The sequence below is a fragment of the Taudactylus pleione genome, unplaced genomic scaffold (assembly GCF_031769625.1).
Source record: "Taudactylus pleione unplaced genomic scaffold, aTauple2 ptg000642l, whole genome shotgun sequence".
Lineage (NCBI taxonomy): Eukaryota > Metazoa > Chordata > Amphibia > Anura > Myobatrachidae > Taudactylus > Taudactylus pleione.
The window spans coordinates 1,597,453-1,603,452 of NW_028285044.1; positions in this window are offsets into that span (position 1 = coordinate 1,597,453).

Genomic DNA, 6,000 nt, shown 5'->3' on the forward strand with positions numbered 1-6,000 from the left:
GTAATCTCGCCCTCCACGGTGACAGCTTCCGAATTTATCCAATCAGCATGCTGTAAACGGGTCCCGGGTTGAATGACCCAGGTTACCTGTTTACACTGAGCGAGACCCGTATTTTACATGTGTAGAACCCTGCTCGGGACCCAGGAAGAAATACCGGGTCAATCGACCTGGAATTTTTTCCTAATACCCTTTTCCACTGAGCTGCGACCCGGCTTGACATTGCAATAACCTGGGTTTTTGCAGCAGTGGAAAAGAGGTATTAGATACTAGGAGGTGACACTGCATTAAACAAATTATCCACCACAGTCAAGCGGTTATTTAGAATTGTTGTTAGAACATATGCATGATAACCAATGTCCAGGAAATGCCCTACATTAAAAAGAAAAGCAATGTTAGTACACTTCAGTGAAGTAAGAGGTTAGAAACAGTTCCTAAAGAGTTTTATGTAGAAAAACCAAAACCATTTGCTGTGCAATGTGTAAAGGTGCATACACACTAAACCAGGGGTCTTCAACCTTGGCCCTCCAGCTGCTGTGGAACTACACATCCCAGCATGCACTGCCATAGTTTAAGCATGCTGTTATATCAAAAAGGTGGCAGTGCATGCTGGGATGTGTAGTTCCACAGCAGCTGGAGGGCCAAGGTTGTAGACCCCTGTACCAGACGATGTGTTCACGATGAGATATTGTGAGCTATTTCCCTTGAACTCTCCACGGCAGCTTCCCGGCTCTCCAGGACACGATATGGTGCTAAAAAGTGTCCAATCTTACTTTAGATCTATCTATTGTACAAAATCGTGTACGAGATTGGCAAATCTTGCCTGCAGTAGGTAAGATGCGATGTACAACCAGCGGGTACCCGCATTTGGACATATTTTACACGATTTGTCGTTTCGATGCGTCAAAATTGGGCGAATCGTGTAAAATATTGTCTAGTGTGTACGCACCTTTAGTTTCCTATTCATAAAGGAAACTACCACAGAAGTTTTTTTTTCCATGTTGTAAATTCCATCACTTGGAAATTTGTTAAAGCAAATTAATAAATTAATTGTTCCTCCATCACTTTAGTGTTTCAGCGCAGTAGTTGACCTCCATTAATGCTAAAGAATTTCCTGCAGGTACAGTAAAGTGCTAGTGTTAATAGCATCTGTCTGACACCACAGTAATAGGCCCTATGCAATTTATTTGTGTTGAATGACTGATTCACTACAGATCGCTATTGCTATCGCAGCTGCGTTTACGCACGCAGATCCGCTGTGAAAATCTGCTAATGAATGCTATCGCAAAGTCGTCGCACAGCCATCATAGACGCCCATTAGCGCAATCTCACATCCGTAATACCTTGCAGTCCTGCATATACATCGGGAACATCAACCACACGCGCACACTTACAACAGGTCAGACCTTACTCAGAAATTGCTAACCTTGTTGCACGGAGTGAGTACACAAGCTGCGTATGCCGTCACAGTGGTTACTGTATGTACGCCCATACAACGGCGTTCAAACGGAAAGGCACGCCTGCGTTTCTCCAACCACTCCCCGGTCACCACCCACAAACGCTCACAACCTGTCACTAACTCTGCGATGGATTCTTATCTGTGTAGGTGATTGTCGTGCGAACGCAATTCTAACTCATGCACACGCACTGCAGTGCATGAGCAGTACACCCCATCGTCCAATCTGCGTATGCTGTTGCAGTTGCGATCTGTAATGCATCAGGCCCATAGTGACTTCTGAGTGTGTGAACAAACTGGCTAGTAATTAGTTATTGCAATACAATTGCTTTGCAACAGTCATCCTTCATTGAAACACAATTTGTTTGCCCCTAATGTAGTTGCTGATGTATCACCCACAAGACTTGTATTGGTGAATAAAAAAAATTATTTCAGTTCTCTTTCTAGTGCTAAAAATATGCATGTTAGAGAGCTCCAAAAATGACAGTGCAAGGAACTACTTTCAGAAATAAACCAACACCCTGTAGGAGGTGTGCACAGTCCTGTCCTGTGCTGTAATAAAATGCTGATAACTGGTGACATAGATTACCTTGGTGGGAAATGTAACAAACTTTCAAAAAAGCTTCTACCGGAGTTTCATCCTGACCACAAAAGAAAGAAGATTTATTTAGATTTCCAATATGTCTAGACTGGTAATCACTTCCTACAAGGAAGAATGTGCTCCTGTTCAATAACACATGCAGTAGACACCTCCATATCTGAGCCATAAGCTGGGTACACACTGACAGATATATTGGCCGATCAATTGATCGGCCAATATATCGGGTGCCAGTTGGCCAGTGTGTACCAGTGATATGTCTGTGAATGACGTCGTTCAGAGACATCACGTCGGCTCTGCTGCACAGCCTGTGGCGGACCGGCCATACACTAGCAGCAGAGGCTGCGGAGAGGGGGCTCAACATGCGCCCCCGGCCAGAGACAGATGATGGTCGTTCAGTGTGTATGAATGACTATCATCTGCAGATCACTCGATCTGCAGCTATATCTGTTCAGTGTGCACCCAGCTTTATAGAAGCTCAACTACAGTTCTTGGATGCTGAGTCACCAGATAATTAGTGTCAGGAGTTATGACTCTGATCAGTGGTGATTCAAGCATCGATTGCATTTTCCTTAGTAATCAGTACATCTCTTTTGGGCTCATGACCGAAAGTTCAAGGACATAGTGCTGGGGATGGCTTAGGAGCATTCTGATTGGTTCTTGGCAGTTTAATTGGCAGACACTGCTGAGCCTCCCTGCTGGTAATGGTGTTTTATGCTTTAGCCAGCTGAGTTTAACAATCCAGCACTACACAGCCAATTCAGGCTGGGTCTTTCCAAGCAGATAAAGATGCGTTATAATATCCCGTTCCTGATGCTCTGGAGAAATTGCTGCAAATATCCATTAAGATCGACAGATTAAGGGAAGGAAGGAAGCCGTAGAGAGAAGTGTGGCTACAGTACCACTTGTTTCTTCAGTCATGTCTGATCCAGTTGCACCAAATCAATATTATATTTTAAGGCTTTATATGGAAATAAAATCTAGGATGCCCCAGCCAAAGTCTCTCTACTGTGGCTAAAAAGGGAGGGGGGGGGGAGCAGGATGCACCTAGACAGTTACATTCTTCTAAGTACTCTTTTACTAACTGCTCATATCGTTTTTGGAGTAATTGCTCTTGAAGTTTCAACCTACATAGACAGTAGTAAATTTCTTGGTCAAGCTGGAAATCTGAAAATTCTTCCTGTTGCTATGAACTGATCTAACAGAAATATATGGACATACATATTCATTCAGCAACTCATACATATGTGCATGCTTATGTTACCTTCTTTTCCTGCACTGCAAGTTAGGGCATATAGAAAACCATTGAGAATTTATATATAGTTGTGGAAGTAGCAGAAGTCCACACTTGTCAAATGGCTCTAGGCCTAGAGAGCATAAGGGCAACAACTTCACTTCTAAAAACCCCCAGTTTAGTAAATATACCCCTCAGGAGCACCTCATCATGACGTTTGGTTTACGCAGTGTATCCTGCAGATTTCAAGACCTGATGGCTTTCGTCATGAATTTTTGGTAAGTCTGAAGCAGTGTACATTAACAACATCCGTGTGTATTCCAAAGGTTTGGAGCTGCTTCGGATTTATGGTAAGTTGGCGCTACAATAACCTCTGGGAGCATCAGTTATTTACTAAGCTTGAAAATTGTGAATTCACGGCCTCTCTAACTTAATTTTTAGGTTACATAAGCACCCCAAGAGGTTCACCATAGTACAAAGCAACTTCCAGCCTGTTCTTGACCAGAGTTCAACCTACTAACCTCAAAGCAATTCAGAGGATTTTCAGGTTTGACAATTATTATAACTAGGGGTGTGCACCGGCCACTTTTCATGTTTTGTGTTTTGGTTTTGGATCTTTCTTCGTGTTTTGGATCTGGATTGGTTTTGCCAAAACCACCCTTCGGTGTTTTGGGTTCTGGGTTTTGTGTTTTGGATCTGTATTTTTTTTTTAAAAAAAGCATAAAAACAGCTAAAATCACAGAATGTGTTGATTTTTCTGCTCCTGTGCTATTATTAACCTCAATAACCTTAATTTCCACTCATTTCCAGTCTATTCTGAACACCTCACAATAGTGTTTTTATGTCCAAAAGGTTGCACCGAGGTAAATGGATGACTATGCTAAGCGACACGAGTGGGCCATCTAGGAGTGACACTGCAGTGGGAGACAGGATGGCAGGTTGAAAAACTAGGCCCCAAACAGTACATAATGCAAAGAAAAAAAAGAGGTGCAAGATGGAATTGTCCTTGGGCCCTCCCACCCACCCTTATTTTGTATAAACAGGACATGCGCACTTTAACAAACCAATCATTTCAGCGCCAGGGTCTGCCACATGACTGTGGCTGAAATGATTGGTTCGTTTGGGCCCCCACAAACCAAGCTGGCAATTAATCTGTCCCTGCACAAACTGGCTCTATGGAGGCAAGATGTCGTCCTCATCCTCCTCATTCACCGATTCCTCACCCTCTTCAGTGTTGTGTACATCCTCATCCTCACAGAGTATTAATTCGTCCCCACTGGAATCCACCACCACAGGTCCCTCTGTGCGTTCTGGAGGCTGGTCTCCATGGAAGAGTTGATAATTCATTTTTATGAACATCATCTTCTCCACATTTTGTGGAAGCAACCTCCTACGCCTTTTGCTGACAAGGTTCCCGGCTGCACTACACACTCTTTCGGAGTACACACTGGAGGGGGGGCAACTCAGGTAAAATAGAGCAAGTTTGTACAGGGGCCTCCAAATTGCCTCTTTTTCCTGCCAGTACATGTACGGACTGTCTGACATGCCTACTTGGATGCTGTCACCGATGTAATCCTTTAACAGACAGACGCACGCTTGTCGCTGCTGCTTTGAGGATGCAGGTGCGGCTACAGCCCACACAATTCACAAAGACAGGAAAAAAAAGATTATTTTATTGTTTGTGGAGCGCACTTTGAGGGTTACACCACCCTTTAACAGACAGACGCACGCTTGTCACTGCTGCTTTGAGGATGCAGGTGGAATCTAGACGGGATTTGGAACCGGGGACACACTACCTCCATCAATTGTCTAAATCCCACTGCACTAATGGCGGATACCGGACGTACGTCTAACACCAACATAGCAGTCAAGGCCTCAGTTATACGTTTTGCATCAGGATGACTGCTGTCGTACTTCATCCTCCTCGCTAGGGACTGTTGGAGGGTCAATTGTTTAGTAAAAGTAGTGGTGTTCCTACTTCCTCTCTGGGATGATGAACAACTCCCAGCAGCAGCAACAGCACTAGGAGGAAGTGGTTCTTGATCTTTCCATATTTTATTTTTATCGGAGAAAGTTTGGTCCTCCATTTATGTTATATTGATATATACGTGCGGCTAAGGCGCACACAAACACAGAAAATATTTTTTTATTTTTGCTGGAGAGTAGTGCACTTTGTGGGTTACACCACCCTTTAAGAAATGAGCCAGCCGGCTCTTTTACTTATGGGACACAGGCGCACGCTTGGTGCTGCTCCTTTGTTGATGCACGTGCAGCCACAGTGCACACAATTCACAAACACAGAAAATATATATTTTTTTTTTTTTTGCACTTTGGGGAAGCACCCCCTGGACAACACTACAGCACCCCTTTAGGACTGGGACACTGCACAGGACTTTGGAGTGGACACAGCCCCTATGGACAACAGCAGCACAGCGCAGCACAACACTACACTGCACTACACAGCCCAGCCAGCCCTAACTCCCACCCTCCCTCTTCACTGTCCACAGCAGAGTGAGAAAATGGCGCCGACGCAGGTACCTTATATAGGATCCAAAACCCGCGAGACCAGGAAGGCGGGATGATGACGTTTTGCCTCGATTTCAGATCCGAGTCAGGCGGGAAAAGTCGATCCTGACTCGGATCGGCTTCGGATCGGGGGTTTCGGATTTCAGAAATCCGAACCCGCTCACCCCTAATTATAACTTACATTTCTTG